At 32.3% G+C, this 22,374-nt stretch overlaps 1 long non-coding RNA gene across 1 annotated transcript; it reads right to left on the bottom strand.

Annotated features, from left to right (window-relative positions):
* Positions 1-12,342: 12,342 nt before the first annotated feature.
* On the bottom strand, positions 12,343-15,915 carry LOC111641220. The gene is made up of 2 exons (XR_002759371.1): positions 15,220-15,915; positions 12,343-14,431 (listed from the first exon to the last, which is right to left on the bottom strand). It is a non-coding gene; the product is annotated as an uncharacterized LOC111641220 (long non-coding RNA).
* Between the last annotated feature and the right edge of the window lie 6,459 nt (positions 15,916-22,374).

Raw genomic sequence — 22,374 nt, 5'->3', positions numbered from 1 at the left:
AATAAAAAATTTGAATTTCTAATTTTGTTGTATTTTCAAATATGCAGTTTTAATTTTACTCTTTTGCATTAAAAAAGGATTATTTCACTGATCTATTGCAAATTATTTAAATACAAATATTTTATCCCAAATTGACAAAAATTATTAAAGTCTTCCTTAGAAGTTACTAAAAAAATTGAAAGTTTAGTCTACACTAACTGCAGTATTAATTTTTAATTTAGTTTATTGTAAGTAGAAATTCTAAGTGAAAATATTTTATATATATAACATTTATCCTTCAGCTTCTATTTTATTTTTTTAACTTTCAATATGTAACCGGTTCAAACACCTTTATTTTCTAGGAATTATCACATCCACAGACTCCAAAAATACTAGCCAATCAACAATTTTATTTTATCCATTAGCATAATTTTTTTATGCTTTGACAAATAATCTTTACAGAATTTTGGAATATTGAATTTTAATAATTGAAGCATTTTAAATTTTGTATTAATTAATGATATTTCATATTAAAATTTCTTTTAATACTACTATACTTCAAATTTTATTATTATTATAAATAATACAGTAGAACCTCCATTATCCGGACCTCCATTATCCGGATTTTCGATTATCCGGATTGTTCAAAATAAACAAAAATTTTACGAATTTGCCGATTTGCACTTGGCAAATTACGATACTGTTTATGTACGTGATGGAATGCATAACTTTATTTGTTTCAACAACGTCTCACCCAGCACAGTGGTCATAAACTCTTAAATATATTTTACGTAGTAATAAAAATATAACTTGACATTCGTATAATTTATATTCAAATTGCATCATTTCTATGACCAAGGGCGGCGTAAGGCATGGACGACGTGAGCCACCGCCTATGCCTCGCGTCTGAAGGGCCTCGCGCCTCGAAGGTTTATGCATTACTTAAAAGCCGCGAACGCGACTAAAAAATTTTACTCGTCATGAAACGATAAATAGTTTGTCAAATTTTTATTCATAAAAATGCAGTTTCAACTGCTTTTTATTTTATAAAATCCGTCTTCTTGCGCCACCAGAGGGCCTTTTAAACAATAGGTAGTCTGTTAGCGTTGGTCAGTAGTAGTCCAAATTCAATACGAACGTTTGTTTCTTGAAAATTTGATCACGATTTAAATACAGTATTTACTTTTAATATTACCGATATGTCATCGAAAAGAAAACGTGTTGTATTATCTTTAAAAGACAAATTAAAGTATTTGTTTCGATTATCCGGATTTTTCCTTATCCGGACTACCTTCATCCCCAATTAGTCCGGATAATCGAGGTTCTACTGTAATTATTTTTGAGGAAAATTTAATTGGTAAATTTTTAGCAATATCTTTTAATTAGTCATAATTTTAACAGATTTAGTAGAGCAAGTACTTTTTTTTATTAGAGGTAAAATTTCTTTGGAACTGAATACTTGTCCCTATACATTAATTTCTTTTTAATAATTTTTAATCATTTTCCAGTGCTTATTAATTTGGTTATTTATAATAAACTTTTGTATGTACTTTTTATCACATTAAAGATGATTATTTTTTGTTTGGCCATTCAGTTCCTTAAACTTAGAAAAAATCAGTGAGGTATATAAAGGCAATTATTACTTCGATAGTATTGAGAAAATTACATTGAAATATAGTAAATATAAATTATTCTTTAAAAAAAAAGTGCTTCAATTTTTTCAGATTTTTATATCTTGAAGAGATGGTCTTTAATGTTAACATAATGTAACCTTTACATGTGATTGAGTAAATGATTTATATTTAATATCTTAAGGCTTTAATGAGACCTATATTTGATTGAAATGTTCTACAATTTAATTAAATTATTTTCCATATTCAGCATTCATGCAGTCCTTTGAATAAGTATGAGTATAAAACTTAAAATTGAAATTGTTTCATCTTGAATGAACATTATCATTAGTTAGGATTTCTTACATCAGCTGTGTTTTCTCATATCAAAATGTGCATTTTTCTCTCAAAGTAAAAAGTATATATATTTTTTTCTTTTTTTCTAATATAAAATATAATTATGAAATAGAAAAACATATTCATTTTATAGATTTATATAAAAATTTCTCTATGAAATTTAATGTAGTCTATTTATTTTTCATAAATAAGACTTGCAATAGGATGTATTTGTGACTTGATTTTTAAAAAATTTTTAAATTATATTATCATCATCAGCTTATTTTATAATTTTAAAATAATTTAAACTTATGCTGTTTAAATTGATCTTGTATATTTCTACATTTAAAAGATGTCAGAATTTTAAATACAGTTTTATGTAATATATCTTCCTAAAAGGAACAACATGTATATAAATTGTAAATAATTCTTGTGCAGAAAAAGATACTTAAAAATAAGTTGGTTGATGTATGGTATGTGACAATTGTTTTGAAACATTTTAAGAGATTAACTGCAATATCATTGTATAAAAAGTATTAGTGTTTGTGATCATTGACTGTGTTATTTTGAAATTTCATATAGTTCAAAGTATATTGTTATCTAAGGACAAGAATCAAATTTTTATGATGTATACGATCAAGAATATTCAAAGGAAATGTACAGAAGTTTCTAATCGAAGATTTGTGATTATAACTTTAAAGTCAAACAAATGTAATTACTTGTTTAAAAGTTTAGAGTTTAATTACATTTTTGAAAATATTATTTATATACACAAATTGACATAATTTTCATTCATTTTTTTTGAGTCAAAAATTGGAAAAGTAGTACATCAATTTTTATAACTCTCTTAAAATTATAGGACCAATTACAGAAATAAAGTTTAGATTTAAGCCATGGTTTATACTTCCTCTATCCAGCTCTCAATTTAGATCGTGGTTTTTGACACAGACAGCAATAGTTAACAATGATCAATAATGAACCATGATCAATGCTTGAAGATTAGGATTAGCTAACACAGAATAGTCTAAACTGTGGTTTAAACTAAATCTCTCTTCTGAAATTGGCCCATAATGTTTTAATGTTGTCCATAACTTTATACTGTTTATAAATTTTTATTACCTAAATTTACAAATTTACATTTTATCTTATTGTATTTTTACTATTCTTATTTTGTAATGTGCGATATTAGCAAAGTATTTTATTAAATAGAATACAAATTTTTAAATATACGATAATTTAATGAAATGTTCTTTGTCACTTATTTTGTAAAGAATTGTTTATAAGTATTTATCAACATTTTAATTAGAAGTCCAGGTTCTTGAAGATGTCTTGATATATTTGGATGAAATGGAAAAGCAAATATTATACTTTAAACATAAGTAAAATTTGCCAACTTCACATTAATAATGAATACTGAGTTTATATTAAGTCTCCAATTAGTTAATTTCAAAGTAAACTGTAAAGAATTCATTACTGCATTGTCATATTTATCAGATTAATGATCTTAATTTTCAATAATTTCTATTATTTTTATGCAGAGTGAGTCAAGTCTCCATATGTAGGCAAAGGAGTCACTTTATTATAGTGTATATTTTGTAAATTATAAAATATATTCTATTTGGATGCCATTTAACGGAATGCACATACGAATGAATTTCTCTCACTTGTAGCAAATGCATGTTAACACTGGCATACATGCGTACATATCACAAATGTGTTCCTTCGAGTGGTCAGCGTTTTGTAGCTTAGTATATCATGGCCTTGACTGCTTCCATTAATTAATAAAAGGATGAGATCTAGGAGGCCAGTCTACAAGACCACAGTGCCAATCTAGTGACTCAGAAACTGTTGTATGCCAGTGACTGAATCATATGGAAACTATTGACTCATTCCATACATTAAAACAATAGAAATTATACGACTGCACATTATATTTTGTAAATATATCATTTTATCATCATACTATAATGATATTTATGATTTTAACCATACTATTTTTTTGTATTCATTATAATAAGGAAATGGCTATATTTCTTATACGTTATTATTATTTGTAATAAAATAAAATTCCATTTTTAAATTTTATTTATATCATGTGATAAAAGAAATATTTAACAGATTAAAATGATAAAAATATAATGTAGTGTTGAAAATTGTATTATTGACTTTTAAACAGTATTGACATTTTGAAATTAGAAAAAAATTATTGTTTTTATAAAAAGATCAAAATGAATTTTATGAAAGAACACTTCTAACTTATTTGTATAATTATCAATTGGAACAAAATTATTGTTAAAGTAAATACATTAAATTTTAATTGCCAGATGATATTGAGACAATACTTTTACCTGCCAATTTATAGTTGTGATATAATTTGTTATGTGAACTTTAAGCTCTGAATGGAAATAAACTTAGAGTGAAATTTTTACTTTTGTATTCATTTTTTTTTAATATGAATTAAAACTAAATCTTAAGACAGAAAATCTTCAATTATAAATAAATTTTATTGCTTTTGTGTTTATTTTAAACACTAGTTGACAAGTGACCAATACATGGCTTGAAAACTGCATGTTAATTTAGTGTTACGGTATTATGTTTTATTACATATTTAAAAAATGCCAACATTTGAAGTTATCTAATTCAAAGTTTTGAATAATTTAAAATTTTTTGCAATCTCTTCAACTTTGAATTATTCAAGTTCTTGTATAAAAATTGTGACGGTAAAAACTGTCAATAGAACTTTATGACCTTTACCACATATCGTAGGAATAAATTTCTGTTATTTAGGTGACAAAAATAAATTTATTTTGATTGAAAATCATCATAATTATGAAAGTCTGGTGAAATTTGTAAAGATTTGTGTTTTTTCTCTCTTCTGGTTTCCATTAAGTCCAGATAATTTGCCATTACAGGGAATATTGTCCATCTCGTAAAGTCCAGATAAGTCCATTAGAAGTCTTCATTAAGTCCAGATAATTTGCACTCTCACAGGCTATGGCCTGTGAGAGTGCAAATTATCTGGACTTAATGAAGACTTATCCAATTTGCACTCTCACAGGCTATGGCCTGTGAGAGTGCAAATTATCTGGACTTAATGAAGACTTCTAATGGACTTATCTGGACTTTACGAGATGGACAATATTCCCTGTAATATATTTTTCATCTACACAGAACAAACACTGCTCTGAGCAGGAAATTTTCATGCATAAAAACCAAGTTTTAATTTTCTTTTATAATTAAATTTATCAGTTTTGTATGTAGTTGACATAGTGATCTAAACAAAGTAATTATTTAACAAAAAGCAACACTATAACTATACTTAATGAAATTTACAAATAAATTTCTTTATGTATATATTAAATTGCATGTGTTTGACTACTCAAAATACAATAGTTTATATATTTAATAGTATCTATAACAAAAGTGACAGTTATATTAATAGATTTACCACACTATGCAGCAACAAAATCCACATGTTCTGTGGCATTTTGGGTACTTAGATAAAACATTGATTGTTGTAATTATTAAAACCTTGAAATATATTAGAGTTGTCAATCCAAATTCTTTTCAAAATCATTTCCATTCCAAATTTATCTGAAATTAATGTTAGACTAAACAATTTACATTAATTAATTATAAAAGCTATCACCATAACTTTTAGTACAAAATTGTTGATTGTTTTTAAGCTACATAAATAAAAAGCTAATCTAATATAATTTGAAAACCTTTCAAAGCATTTAATAATCAGATAATTATTGTTATAAACATTCTATAATGAAATATTTGAATTCAGATAAGTCATAAAAAAAAAATTAAGAAAATTAGCTTAAATTAATTAATTATTTCAAAAGTTGTTGAAATTGTTAGAATTCCAACATCTCTAACAAAGAAATAAAAAAGAATATTCAGATTATTTAATATTTTTATGTTTTCAAACAAAATAACTTATCTTCTTATTAAATAATTTTTTAAAACAATTTCTTAAATGAGAATAATTAAGAAATTATCAATCTAATGCAGTATGATTATATTTAATGAATATTTTCTATTTGTAATATGTTCTAATAGCAGAATTTCAACAATTTATAATTAAAAATAGAAAGTTTAACTCAAACATATGAACATATAGTACAGATAGTGATCATTATTTTAAACTTTGATGATGATCTATAAAGTTTTCTAAGTATGATGGGGTCAATGATTGATATAGTGACATCAGTTGTCGGCTTCTTCCGCTCTTAAAATATCAATCATAAGATACTAGTCCTGGTGATTGATGATAATGAAGTTGTTATATCAATCATACTTCCATCAAATAAGGAAATAAATTTCTTATTCAAATAATTTGTTTTACTTTCTATAATAGTGATATTAATATAAACTATGTTTCAGATATATAAACAACTTTTATTACTATAAAAAAATGACATATTATAGAAAGAGTAATGTTAAAAATATAGTTTATAATAAAAAAGTGAATATAAATCTTATAATTCATAAAACCGAATAAAGTTTAATGTTTTATACAGTTAAATTTGGTTATGTTTTAATGAGAAGTAACTTAAGTTCTTGAATTAAAGTTTAATTTATTAAAATGTGTTTCTATAATTCTATAAGTTGACTTGATTACTATGCTAGTTGGAGGGAGGGAACAAAAGTGAAAGTGAGAATGGAAATTAAAATTTGGCAAAGAAAGTTTTTTTTTTTCACTTTTATAATGTTTTCTGAATCTTAAGTTAAATAAATTTCATTGATTTAGTTAAATGACGATTTTATAATTATCCAATTGTTATAAAAAAAGTTAATGATTTTAACTATGAAAAAAATCTCTCAATCTGAAAAAAACATTAAAAGAATTTTTAATTAAAATTTTCATTTAAAGAAGTTTATTGTAAGAAATTATCATAAATTTTCTCTATGAAGTTGTTTAAATTATTTTAATTTTTTTTTAAAATTCTGTGAAGCCCACATTGTTGTAATTCCTAGAAATTCAAAACCATTATCTACTACTACTACATAATTATTTGCATAATTGCAAGTTTGATTAATCGTGAAGTTTAATGGCTAAGAATGACTTTAGACATTGTTTTTTGTTATGGTATTTATTGAACATGTGAAAAATAAAGAATTATATATTGGAATGAAGTAACCAAACTTATGGTAACACCAGTGAAAGTAACGTTAATAGGTTATATGGGTATCAGTCATAGCTGTACGTTGAGTGATGCCCTTCAGAACATCTGTGGATTGATTTTTGCTTATTGTGTGCTTCGTAAGCATTCATACTTTGTCGATTGGTTGGAAAACCATCTTTTAATGACGCAGGGTACTTCACGGTACATTTTTTACTAGTAGGGTTCAGTTTTTTGTCCTTTTTCTCTAAACAGGCCTACTCTCTTCAATGGGTGTGATGAATTTACTTTTATCGCTGAAGATTAGTTAATTTCTCACTGTCTAGTGTTTGTTCTTGTGCTCAGTTGTATCTATATCGTCTAAGGTTACCTTCTGTTAAAGTTTCTTCCTTTACGTTTTCTGACTGAAATCTCACTGCTTGGATAGGTGTGTGGATTGCGGTTCATTCTACACTTGATCCTGCCACTTTCCACACGTGTAATTCACTTCACTGACGATTTTAGAACGGACACCTAAAGACTACTGTTTTCAAAGACTGATATTTTTCGTGGACGACCAACTCCTGCTTTTCTGCCAGTTAGAGCGGTGATTCTTTTTTCTTCTGCAGCAATCACTGGTAGATTGGTGAAAGCATACATCTTTAGTAATTTCGCATTTATAACACTGCATTACCTAGAAAGAACAGGCTATTCCTTATATTTCAAATAACGAAGAACTTCTCCCAACTATGCAAATTAATCTGTATTGCCTACCGAAATCCACGATAGTTGTCAATTAAGTAAATCGAGCGGAACTGCATAAGTCCAAAGTGTTTTATCTGTGATCATAGTACAAAACAACTGCAAGACCATTAAACATGATTTTTTGCAAATATGTACAACTCGGTAAGGCCGATGTCGTGACGGAACAGGAATTTTGAAATTCGATCTAGGGGCCGAGATATTCGAGGTCAAAGTTCACCAAGTCTATGGGTCGATTGTAAGCTGGTGGCGCAATGTAAGAAGAAAAATAAGAATAAAATTGCGATTCGGACACACGAGCTGTAAAATTTAATATTTTGTACAAAATACGGTATGAAGATCTCTTTTCTGTAGATTTTCTTATGCATTTTGTAATGGACGAGGCCCTCACCTCAGGTCAATGCTTGTTAATTTACAAAATGACATCTCTAGATATATTATTATATTTGCAAGATATAAATTTTATTTGATGTTTTTATTGTTTTAATTCAAATTATAAGTTTTACTACTATTATTAATACTTAGAAATTAATATTCTATTAATTATAATTGTTTTGGATGATTTTAAAATTATATTTCACAAATATTTTAAAAATAAATCTCATTTTCTACGTTTAATTTTTGTTAATTTTGAATTCCACATTTCGTTTATTAGAAAAGAACATCAACGAAAAATGTTATAAAAATCTTTTATTCAATTTTTATATATAAAAGTCGTTTATCATATTGCGTGAGTGAATCTATTATGATTATAGAACAATAAAACAGATGTATTAAATTAAATTATCGTATGAATAAAATTATTTAAATTCTCCTCCATATAAAGATTTTTTATTTTGAAAATAATAAAGCATGTCTACAATGTATTCAATGGGGAGGTATGGCCATAAAGATACTCTGAAGGCCCGGGTTTCAATGCAGATCTGAAATACTGACAAGTATTTCAGATCCGCATAGATGACTTCTCCACACACAATCTATACGATATCTTCAATTAAAATTTTGTTTTATATGTATTATTATTGATAGCATTTCAAGTGAAAGGCCGTGCACACAGGAGGAGTTATTTGCTCTATTGGAATTCGTTGAAACTATGAAAAAGAATGAAATTGAATACTGTTTACAGTAACTAATGTGTATTCACTGTCCTGTAGGGTTACTCTGTTGCTAATTGATGGGCTGATTCTGCATGGTGAATGATTCATTATTCAAAATATATCAGAATTTCAAATACAATTTTGATCCATGCAATTTGTCGCGTGAGGAAGTCACTTTTCGAACTTTAAGCCGACTGACTTCTTTTTGGCCGAGACAGTTTTTGGTAGATAATACTGATATAATCTTACATAGGTTCGAATTTGATCCCGACAGCCATAAATTTTTATGAATAATACAGATCAGGGCATTATTTCCCATATTTCACCCATGCTGGTTGATCTTTCCTGTGAGGTCTGAACGTATTGAATGCGGGACTGCTCAGAGGGAGAGGTAAAAAAAAAAATGGCCCGGATCCCGTGCAAGTAGGGGCCTCTATGTTTTTTTTTTTTTTCGTTTACTTACTTTCTTTTAATTATTTAATTTGCTTTGGGACCACCAATATCTCTTTTTCCAAGTTCTCGTTATCTTCTTGGCAGTCTTCAATGAATATAACGTGGTTGGCCATATAGCCTTAATGTGTTGGTGCCTCGCCTTCTACTAATCAATAAATCGATGTTAAACGTGATCTGTTTTGCCAATGATTGCCCAGTAGACGAAACAAGTGGTTGACTTTGTGATGTCCATCAGTTCCAAATCTTGACATCATCCACCAGTGGACGAGTGGATGAAACCATCGAACATTGGTAACTGGTTAAATTTAAAATATTCTCGGTGCTCTCTCCTTGGTTCCAAAAATAGTATTTATAAAATCAAATAGATTAATCTTACTTAGAATAGATTTAGAAAAGGAAAGTGATAAAAAATTTAATAAAAAAATCGATGGAAATTTATATAAATTGAAGTCATGTCGGACACACTTTTTGCTTTTAAATGTCATCTACTTGCTCTCAAATAGCAGTTTCTTGCGTTATTTCTTTAAATATCTCATTTATTATAAATATTTATAGTTAAAAAAAATTAAGACACGCTGTATACCTATACTAACCACAACACCAGGCTAAACAAGCTACGGTTTGGGGCCTCGCATTTAAATTTATTACTATTTGGTAGAGGGGAAGGGCCTCTAGTAACGAAAAGGAAGCAAAAAAAAAAAAAATCATAGAAGGATTGTAATATATGGTTACAGAAAATCACCTTTTGTGTAGATTATATAATATAGATTTTGGATATAAATGTCTGATTCATGTAGGTCGGTCCTTGAAAATTCATTGTAATCGTCGAACAATCGACCATTTCTCGGCAAGCAATTCAGACTTCATCACATGATAAATTGTTTGAGCATTGATCGGGAAGCTTTTATGAATATATACACACACACTCTGGAGATATCGATAAGTATCATTTTAAAATAATTTATTCTTAAATAATATATTTCTTCCTGTATTAAAAATGCATTCAGTTTTATTTTAAGAATAATCTGATTAAATAATGTTGATTTATAATGTACCAATATTTTTATAGAGATCGTCTCTCACATAGGTCGAGGGAGGCCCAGATTATTTACTTTTAGTTTTTTGAGACCCCCAAGCACTGTTAAAAAATTGTATTATATTTTAAATAATAAAATTTGATTTAAAAAAAATAAAGGCTTGTTTTCTTAATGCTGTACATAAGAAATGCAATAAAATGAATTACTTGTAATAAATGTTCTTAAAGGCCCATAAATGCCCTATTACCAGGACTATTTTAAGCACTTTTCAGGCCCTACCCATTAAAGAACCTCCAGCCATGGCTAGATATACCCATTCTTTAATGTGACATTGCTCATTAAAGGGATTCCTATTAATGGGGGGTCACCATACATGCCTTATTGAGCTGCAAGTTAGACCCATAAATTTCTACTAGTCTGTCCTACCGTAATCTCGTGACCGGATATAGAAAGCTTAGGGGTGGAAGGGCCCGATTATCTATATACAAACTTCCGGTTTGGACCGGAAATCACGTTACTTCAATTCAAAAATTTTCTCCCGAACGGAGATGACTGGCACGACTCCAGTGTTAATAGGAAAAGTATGATGTACAGAGGCAAGACACTTAAATTGAGAGCATTGTGACGTCACAATAAATAATTGAATAATTAGAATTATTCGTATTTTATCCGATAATTCTCAAATTACAATGGAAGCTTTAAATTTCTATTTTCATTCAGCCGCTTACATGATGTGAGAATCGACTGATTTTACGAGGATTAAGCGTGAGAATTCGACAATAAAATATACATTTAGAAAATTATAATGTTAATAACGTTTAAAAAGATATAGTTAACAATTGGCTTTTATTTTAATAACCGAATTAATTTCAACAGGAAGCTAAAGTTTCCCGTAATCAAGTTAAAGAGAGAGTTGGTTCCATTGAAATGCAAATTGCCAAGTCCAATTCTCGAGTATCTTTCCGCAAATGGCTCCGTTGTCGACGACGACGACAAAAGTTACTGCTAATTATTCATCCGTAATTAGCCAGCTGTTTGCGAAAACACAAGCCACATTTATTTTCAAACTTCATTTACTTCTACGAAAGCATTATCAATTATACAGGGTGGACCAAAAGCCGGTTAACCATCGGTTGAAGACGTGGTTTTTGTCTCAAGGAGTAAAAACCATACAAAAATCCTTCTTGGCAACGTCTCGACACGCTTTTATATATATATCTGAGCTTAAATCTGCGTCAAAAAACTCGGTTAACTGAATTTTAGGATACCTTACGTATATTTAAAGCGAAAGAAAGAAAAATGTTTACGGAAATAAGTGAAAATTATTACTTTTTTCGGTACTTAATGCGGTTAAATTGTTCGAAGATTAATTAATGTTTTTAATTATATTTGTAATATAACTGTAAATGCTATCGTCAATTACACGAGTGTGATGGAAAGTGTATCGAAAGACATTTTTTTCTCTTTATATATACGAACGGACCAAATAATATACGTTTATTGTAGGCCATAAAAAACATGGAAGATGGAATTCGGCTCACAAATCATCATTTGGAAAGGCAGAGAGAGACTTTACTCAGAAGACAAGGAGTTTTCTTCCCGAAATATATTGTATATTTATGTAATCTCGTTGTTAAAAACTGTTGGATTTCGCACATTTTCGTTGCAGCCAATCGATTTATAAAAATGTTTTAAGGGCAAATATAGGGCCCGGTTTAGAAGGCTAGAAGGTATATATAGGCAAATATAGGGCCCGGTTTAGAAGGTAGCGACAAATATTTTGTCGCTACATAAATAATATTTTGCCTCTACTCAGATGGTTACAAAATCAAACTGTAATTCTACTGAGAAAATAAGACAGAAATTTCCTCTTAACAATGGTAAATTCGATCGAGGCCCCTTTCTGTGGAAGTCTTTAAGTGTTTCGTAAATGAAAAAAAATGAATACAAAAAAAGATAAATTTAACTTTTATTACTTTTACATAAACTAATTAACTGTCAACACAATCTAATTGCCGTTTATAAGAGAGTTGAACAGAGACATTTTTCCAATCATTTGTAAAATCAAATCTGCATTCATCATGCAACAGAAAACGAAGATTACATCCATTAAGGCCTACATAAATAATATTTTGTCGCTCCAGTTATTGAATTGCACGAAATATACGGGGACGAAAAAGAGAAAAATCCCCTTCTACTACGCATTTATCAGGAAATTGGATGTTGGATGAACTCGTTAACTTCATAAACGAAATGACGCCTCCGGTTTTGCATTTAAATTAAACTTACATCTCGCAAATAGAATTTTTTCCCCTTCTTCTTCTTCTTCTTCTTCGTTTTACAAATTTTAATCGTTAAATATTCTAGAAAAATATTTTATTATTTTTTTTTCTCGCTGTTGATGAATTAGATGAATGCATGATCTGTCTATAGATTGTCGACGTGCCTAGTCGCGTTATTACGCGATACGACTATTTAAAACTCGATATAAGGTCAAACCACCAGTTTTTCACTTATTTTTTTAAAATCTAATGGTTAAAAATTATAAAAAAACAAATAAAACAATAGAAATAAACACTGCCGTGGCCAAAACAGTGGAGCGTTATCCTATGGACAAAAAAAGGGAAATTGCCCGTTACTCGCACCAACAGAGGGCCCCAAATCAATCTTTTATGAGAAAAAATGTCTAAAGTAGGCTTATCTGGGCCCCAAATTCCAATTAGATCCGGACCCCTCGAAGCTATAACACGCTAATGGTCCAGAATGGGCATCCGTTGATATCTTAATATGATTGCTACGTTATTTGTCTCGTGCTAGACGTAATATAAAGCGCAGGCCCCTTTAATCGTGGGGCCTCGGTTCACACACACACACACCTCTATAATTAATTTACAATTCAATCGAAAACGTTTACAGTAAATAGGACTTCTAAAAGTGATCCAAACTGTTGGCTCGACCCTAGTTTTATTTTTTAAACTTGCAAAGTGTTTCTCGTTAAATTTTTAAAAGTTTTTAATATTTAAATTGATGTATAACGAACAATTTTTTTTAAAATATTTTACTCCATTATATTAATATAACAGACAATTTACTTTTTTTTTTTTCCTAACTTTAAATACGAACGTCTTTTATAAGTATCGTTGCTTTGTATTTAAAACAACGAATCTCTTCGAAAATATTCTTTTACACGTTTAACAATATTGTATATAGTTTTTTCACGTCATACGTTATAACGGGGTGGATTTTTGCCACGGTCGGCGGTTGTTTCACTCTCGAAATTTTGTATTGTATTTTTTTTTTTCTTAAAATTTCCTATTAACGAGATGGCTAAAGTGATGCGGGGGTATAAAAATATTCGGTGGTAAAGTTTACCGCAGGATTTAACAATTAAAAAATACATCTTCCAACCGGGATTTTAGAGATTAAACTTCAAAAGATTTCATACAAAAATGCTTATAAATCTACAAACATCGAACGGTGTTTTTTTTTTTTTTTTTCGGTGCATCACGCTACTAAAACTTCTATTTTCGGTCGGAATTTTAGAAAAAAATACGGGTAAATTTGTTTGTTTTTTTTTAAAGTGACGTAATATCGAAATTACACGCGCTGCGGATCTATAAAAATTGATAAAACACGTGTCGTTCTCTTAAAATGCGGGGGATTTATAATAATTTCCTAGATGCATCGACAACAATTAAGCTTATTAATAATCCACCGACGTCATTGACAATGGCCAAAAAATGCGAACTACGCGAACGAATTCTCCTCATTCCTGTGGATTTATTTTTTGGCACGAGATTTTGGAGAACGAAAGGGAATCCGTCAATTCGACTCATCCCGTTACCTCGGAGATGGATCGAGAAATGCAGTTTCTTGTCAACGCCTGGAGAAGAATCGAAGTTCCCGAGGGACGTGCTACCATTGTGGCACTCTTCCTTCTCTCGATGATTTCCTAATTTTAAAGGTTGCTGTCCACGCTTCCTCTGGACGATAGCAGAGAGGGTGTCAGAGTCTCGGCACTGGCTAAAGGAGGTTTGTTCTTGTGGCTGTAAGAAAATGGCACATACAAATGGAGGGCTTCTGAAATTGGTGCTTTAATTAAATTTCGTAACGTTAATGCTTTAGATTGATCTAATGGTCACGTAGATAACTTTCAAGAGATTGAATTTCTGAATAAATATTTGATTAAACCCTCGCGCTTTTATATATATTTTTAAAATTATTTCGGTTGATAAATGGGGGGTTTTTTTTGATGGAGGAAGAGTTAAAATGGCTTAAAAATTTAAAAATTTCCCAGCTTTCGCGTGCTTTAAATGTCATTACGGGACCGGATTTGCAACGTAAACACGCTACATTTTAGGGTCTTAAGCTAAGCGGTTACGGTTTCGGGAGTTGCGCTTTTAAATTTATTATTATTATTATTATTATTTGGTGAAGGCGAAGGACCCGTTATAAGTTATGGCTTAAGGCTAAATTTTAAGCGTGGATCCGCATCCACGCTTAAAATTGGTCTTTTGGATTGGAATTTGTATGTCGATGGCTCGAATTTAGATGCGATTTAAGGTGATGAATGCGCGTTGGGAGGGGAATTTTTCGGAAAAAGGGAATCCCGTCGGAATTATTATTTTTTCATCTTCCGAGATTTGTAACTAAGCGGAGGCGAGAGGCGCGAAAATCAATATTCACGCCAGATTAGAGGCGGGCGTCGCTCTATTATTCTATTAGCTGGTTTTTACGTGGGAGGAAAATTTGCCACTCGGAAGAGGAAAAATAAAAGAGAAGAGGAATGTCTGTCGCGAGAAAGAAATGGCGCGAAGACGAATGGATAATTTACCTTCTTCCCAGAAGATCGGGGGTGGAAGCGGTGCCGTCTCGAGGGCCCGTTGATGCGGCGTCGGAAGGCTCGGGGCTGGCGGTGGTCGGAAGGGTGAGCACCACCAGAGGACCCATGGGATAGTCGGACTTGGAGGCGTCGACGGCGTCGGGAGAGTCGGCTTGGGGCCGGGCCGGGGTGGAACGGCAGCGGAGGTAGATCGGCAGCCATCCGAGTAGACACAGGGCCAAGCAGGCGATGGGGGCGCCGCTCAGCAACAGGGCACCGCCGACGGGGCTGGGCCAAGCGCCGCACACCAGCAGCAGCAGGCCGATCGCCAGTAGAAGCGCGCCCGCTACCAGCCAGCGGCGGGGGAGCGCCGAGAGACGGCCGCGGGACGCTCTCGGGCGGCATCCGCACTTTCCGGCTTCCTTCTCCTCCATCCGGGCTGCGTCCGATCGATCTCGGACCACCGACGGAGACGGCGCCACACTCGCCTTCCTCTCGCCGCCATCGATCGGCGCGCCGCGCCGCGCCGCGCCGCCGCGCTACTACGCCAACCACCTATCCGCCGGCTCCTTTCCTCCACATTTCTTAGTGTTACGGCTCTCTCTCCCATCCTAACCCGGAAATCGATCCGTCGGTATTTCCGGAAACATCTCTGACGTATACTACCTACGGAAGCATTCTCCCCTTTCCCGAACAGAAGCAAAGAGCGCCGTCGAATTCCCTCCGCACCGCGAAAAATCGACTGACTTCAATCTCTTGCCATGCGAGAATCCACATAACAAAATACTCCAAATAATGATTTACGCGCATTAATTTCGTCTCCACCTCCGTAATGGGTCTAATTTATAATTCCTAAGAGATTAAAAAATGCAACAAGGCCTTACACCATACCCTTTCTCCTTTAAAAAAATTCTTAAACAATAAAACATCTTCATTAAATCGTTCTTCTTCGAATAAATGATTTCTAACTCGAATTTATATATAAATTCGCAAGAGATTTCTGTATTATTTTAACTTGTTAAAGAAACATTCCTCTCCTGACGGAGGAAAAAGAAGGGTTTTTTTCTGATATATTTATACAATTAATAGAGAAAAGTAAAAGGATAATATTATCCTTTTACTTTTCTCTATTAATTGAGAGTGGAAGCTACTTAATTTACTTCAATGCATCGCTTTAAATATATTGGCATACGGTAAATATTTGCTCGTGTTTTTTGCTTACTCGTCTTTATTAATTAAATTTATGCAGGAATTAGGGTCAAATTTAGTCCCGTATGGCCATAAACTATAATATATGAGGCCTTTCTCTTCGTCAAATGATATGTTTAAAAGCAGGAAACTTTAAACTGTAGCCCGGTGGCGTGAGGCCCTAACTGTAGCTTTATGCCTAATTCCGACTCCGTTTGTTGCGGTCCTAAGCTATAACGTGTAAGAGGCCCTTATCTCCGATAAATAATTATAAATTTAAAAACATAAATTCGATCCTGTCTGTCGCGGCCCTAAACTAGAATATATGATATCCTCCTAGTCTATTGGCTTAGGGCCTGAACAATGTAAATTTGTCTTTGAGGGAGTCAATCAATGTCTAGAAAATTTTTTGAATAAATTCCTGTATTATGAATAAAATAAAGTAACAAAACTGAAAACTTCTTTCAAGAGATAAAGACGTTTTTATTGCGGTAAGGACCTGCTAGCCCTCTTGCCATAGGTTTTCTTATAATTCTTATAATTAGGTCCTATCGCAAGGAGGTCCAACGGGACCGTTTGGCTCGAATCTTACATTCAGAGAGCCCAAAAACAGCGTCCTATTTATATGTAAGCTAAATAAGAACGGCTTAGGGCCTCAAGTTACGAAGGGTCTCGCTTCATTCTCAAAAACTTGATATATATAGACCTATGCCTATTGAAGTCTCTAACTATATGCTCCATTCAGTTTATATTTAACATACATTTTTAAATTTATTTTTGTTTACTGGAGGAAGGGCCTCGTAGGCCTATATTATGGCTTAGAGTACAACACATCTAAATCTGATTCTGGTTACAAATTATTCATTCCATTGTTTTCCTAGTGCACTGAAAACACGATCTCTCTCCATCTCCAGAGGCCCTACTTATAAATAAAATAATAATAATAAGTATTTTTCTTTTAATTTATTTATTTATTGGATTTGTAGAGATGGACCTTTGACAAGGCGCTCGTATACAAGCAATTAGAACATAGAAAATTTTGGAAAAGGGAAAAGGTTAATTATAAAAGGGGACATCGCTTCAGATCGTAAAAAAAAGAATCTAAGTAACAACGAGGTAAAATATGAGCGCAAGCTCAAAGTTCCATCAACACTTTTCGTCAAGAGTTAACAAATGGTATCGGGTAGATTCTCCAAAGCTGACCCTTCCTTCTGGTGGCCCGAACAGGTCTCGTCTTTCACTTAGGGACAGACCAGGGACCAATCGGGGACGGGAAAAGGGGACGTGTAACCAATCAGGATAGACAAAAGGGAGAAAACGGAGATTGATATAATCCAGGTCTTCAAAGACACGAGGACTCTCCGAAAAGGTTCCAAAGCACGAAGACGTTGACACACTTGGTACGAAGCTTTCCGTCTTCGTGCCGATACTGAAGCCGTGCCGCCCACCTGTCTCACGAACTGTTTAACAATACTGCCCCGGGGCCACCTCGACAACGAACAACAAAAATAACACCGACGCTCAGGAAGTGAACAAGACAACATCGACGCTAAGGACTTCCAACCAGTCGATTGTGTTCTGAAATATTTGTGTAAGTTTGTTTTATGCTAAAATAAACGGGTTTTTGTAAGATACTTGTCATCTCTGTCTTCTCCACACACACGCACGAACATCCTTAGATCATCCTGACGCGGGTTTAACGATCCTCCCATAAAAGTCAGCTAACTTACAAAAACGTCCCATTGTCGAGGGTGTAAGGTTACATACCTCAATCACTTTAAAGATTATAATTTGGGGATTTTTTCATTCGATCCCAAGGGAGGACAAGTCTGCGGAGGAGGACCCTTTTCTCCCCTTCTGCAGAGGCTGTTAGTCACACGACTTTCAAACTCGAACTTGACACGGGCTATGTACTGTACAATTCTTGTTTTTTGAGCCACTTCGGATTATTGCCACACTCGATTTAGTGCCAATTTAGGAACAAGCGGTGGCACTAAATCGGAATTTGAATGTAATTTTCATTACATTTATAGACCGTGTATCATTACGCATTTTTTTCAATCTGTGGAATTGCGAAAGGATTCACTCAGTCTATTTAAGTGTACTTTCTTTGTCTGCCTTATATCCCTATTATCCTCTTTACACATTCTCTTTTGTTTCTTAATCTTATAATCTCTCTCTCTCTCTTTCAAATATTCATTTTTTCTCATACGGTAAATATAAAATTTCATTACAAATTTAATTAATTTTGAAATAATTATATTAAAAAAATCTCTTACTTTTAAGAATAAATTAAATTAAGTTTTAAAATTGTTTCTTTGGAGATTTGCATCCTCGAATGTAACAGTTTTAATGTATTTCTAGGAATAATTAAAGCGTAACGGCGTGCATTTCTATATACAGTATAGGAATTTAGGAATTAATATGGGCTCAATTCAAGCTCTAAATGATAAGGTCGTCTATCTAACTCCTTTCGGGGGAAATTTTTCAATTGAAATAACATAACTTACGGTCCAAACTGGAAGTTCGTATGTAGTTAATCCGGTATTTCCATATCTGGTCTCGACTTTCATCTATCTAACTCCGTTCTCGAGATTAAGGAAGGACAGACAGACAGTGGTAATTTATAGGTCTACAATTTTTTTCAAATTGCAGCCCAATAATGGGTTTAAGTTGGTCGTTCACATAAAAAAACAATGGTTTGAAAAAAATAAAGTGGCCGAAAATGGAATGTTTCGCTTAAGAAAGCCAAAAAGAGTTGCAAAACTCAATAAAAGGAGACAGGAAAGAGAGGAAAATGTAAAAAGAAACGAGGAAAAACAGAGAAGAAAAGAGACAGAAAGTCCATCTAACTACTTTATATGGGAAAAGGTCTCGACAATAATGGCAATAGAGTTACTTTTCAGACAGATTAAAGTGGAAAGTGAAACTTTCTCCCATCGAAAATATTTTTTCTCTATTCTTCTTTATTAAATTCAAACATAAAAATCTATTTTAATCAACATTATCGACAAATTACAGTTATAAAATTGTTTAAAAATACAGCGATAAGTTTTGACAGGGGAATGAAACGGTTGAAAATATAAACTCAGTTGAAGTAACACTAACATAATTATTAGCCAAATTTTTATGCTTTTAAAAGAGAATAGTTTGCCCATAATCTTTATTACACGTATTAAAATACCAATTCTTCACATTATTTGCAAAACTTTACGCGCCAGCCCATTGATCGGGCGTAAACCCACTCGGTCACTGTTGGGCCTCTTTAAAGCGATCACCCTTTCCCTTTTAAAATGTTTCTCCTTTTAAATTGGGGCCTAAAGATCCGATATACCAGCTTCGTTGTTAGATCCTTTCTCCCATTAAGTTTGTTTATTATTGTTGTTATTAAATTATATTACGTATAATGTAATAAAGATTTTTGTCTTTTACGACACTCTAAATCGTCGATTCCATTCAAAATTAATCGAAGAAAAATGTTTAAAACGTAATTCTTTTATAGTAAAAAGGTTATTTAATTTACATGTTTTCTAATATATTTATTTTTCCCTTTATTCTTTATAAAATTTTATTATAAAATCGAATTGGAAATTGATCCAACCTCAAAAAAAATACGGTTTTAATTATATATTCAAGAACGCCCGAAATCAATTTAATCGTTGATATTTAATTCATGAATCTTTCGTTTTTAGATTCCGAGGATTAAATTGCATCGAAAATGTCCCGTGAATGTCCACAAGTAAATTAATCATATTATGCATTATTTATTTGCATCTTTAATATCAACCATCAAACAGATTAAATCTATTTAAAGTTACATTTTTTTTTAAAATAGGATTAATAAAAATTTTATTGAACTTCAACTTTGCACTTTCAGCCACCAAGAGGCCTTTTTCTATACCCATGGTGGATCTTATCGGGCCTATAATAGAGCCTAATAATGAATGAAGGCCCGACAGGTCAATCAACTCACGAAAATTCGTATGCCTGTCCCTCTAGAGGATTCGAATGCATTTTTCTTTATTAAATTATTCTCTATTCTTGTGAAAATTGTAGATAAATCTAAACGGATTATTTGCTCGGTATGGTTAAATCTATCGTTGACAAGTTAATTTATAAAGAATGCTGTACCACACAACAGACATAACATTGAAATTTGCAATTCTCTTAGCAATTCGTTGTGCTTCAACTCGCGATAGAGTACCAGATGGTTTTGTCATAGTAATAGATATTCGTAAATGTCTAGGAGGGCATCGTGTGTAACGCCAAGCCAAAGTGATGCGAAGCATCAATTCTAGCATCGCCCAGTAGTTTTAGTGTTAAAGAAGACACGTCGCGCAGCAGAACTTTTCAACAGTGAGTTGAAGCAGAAATCTTCATACCCGAGTTTTAAAAAATGTGACAGCAAAACGGCATTTCTAGCATCATTTGCTGCAAGATTTAGTGCGCGACTATTGCAAGGTACCATAAAAAAAGCCTTGGATTAATATCTAAAAGTCTTTGCTTTACATCACTGTTTTTCCTTTCAAATTGTTCCCATCGTCGTATCCTTGTCCACGTAAGTTTGCCAATAATAAACTCGTCCGAGCAAGGATACTCTTGAAAGTTTGTGGTACGATGACCGCTTTTTTTCTCATTTGCTAATATTGCAGACATATTTTTCCAGTGGTTTTCCCCGTTATTACGCAGAGCCGATCGTCCAATAGTTTGCAACGGATGCACAACCATGCATCACTTGACGAATATCGATGCCATTGTCAATGCAGATATTCGCCATTAATTAGTCGCCTTTCGTGGTGAATGACCGAAAACTTTCTTCCATTGTATCTAATAGAAAATTGAAATCTAAAACTCAGTCAGGTCCCTATTCCACAAGAATTCGACGCAGATGGTCATCACAGTTTTCCCACTAAAATTCGAATCAGAATTGATAACACTTCCCACTTCTTGTCCTTCCAATTTTTTAATTCTTCTCTCAAATAATCCGTTGGCCTGTATGATTTTCGAGGACGAACATACTTCAAGAATGAGTCCTCTGGCTTTGATAATGAACTTTTACTTTCCCACTGTTATATGTAACAGAGGGAAAGTATGGCGATCGGTCAAAAATGACCTCCCCAAGACTATAAAGGGAATCGTGTGTATCTCCATTACGGTCGGACTTAATGACGATTTTACTTATTAGCATTTAAAACTTTTTTTTATAAAACCCATCCCTACCCTCAAAATTAAGGTTTTGTCATTTTATAAGTTAAAAAATATAAAAAGTTTTTAATAATAAAATATAACAACAGATGGCGCCACCAAATGTTGCCTGGGAAAGTTAAGAAACTCGTTGCTAGATTTTTTCTCTCTCTCAGGGTTCAGTATCGTAAACGGAAAGCCAAATTTTCCTACAGTCTTAATATTGTCGCAGTCTTCCAAAATCACAAGTACTTTTAATATTAAAGCATTGAACTTATAACAATATCGATTTTAAATGAAATTAAAGTAACCCAAAGTTAGACTAAGAACTTTTTACCTTCAGAAAAACCTTTAAAATTATTTTTTAAGAGTAAACGATGGATGAGGACCAGCTTCTCTGTCCTCATGGTTTCAGATGTTAAACGATGGATCTGATCCGTCGGAATGTCGGTTAACCACCGAGGATTTGAATCGCACTCACTCAGAGAATATCGATGTGTGTTCCGACTTATCGGAGATTGAGAATTAACATATCTTGGGCGCATATAAATAATGCAAAATATTTATAATAAGTTACATACACGAATTTAAATTATTTTAATATAAAAAAGAAATAAGTTGATGTTTGATTCCAGGAATGCGAGTAAGGAAAATCAATTTTGACGATTCAATAAGGAGGATCCTTATCGTTTCTACAAATCAGTCTTTATCCCATTTCTAGTTGATAGGTAGGAAGTTGTTATGTCAAACCGATAATTACGATTAACATGGACAAATGCAATTTAAAAAATCGTT

This window comes from Centruroides sculpturatus, unplaced genomic scaffold, assembly GCF_000671375.1.
Source record: "Centruroides sculpturatus isolate CEXI.00-Female unplaced genomic scaffold, Cexi_2.0 scaffold1515, whole genome shotgun sequence".
NCBI classification, from domain to species: Eukaryota; Metazoa; Arthropoda; class Arachnida; order Scorpiones; family Buthidae; genus Centruroides; species Centruroides sculpturatus.
Note: the sequence above shows the minus strand (reverse complement) of the source record. Positions and strands in the feature narration are given on the sequence as shown.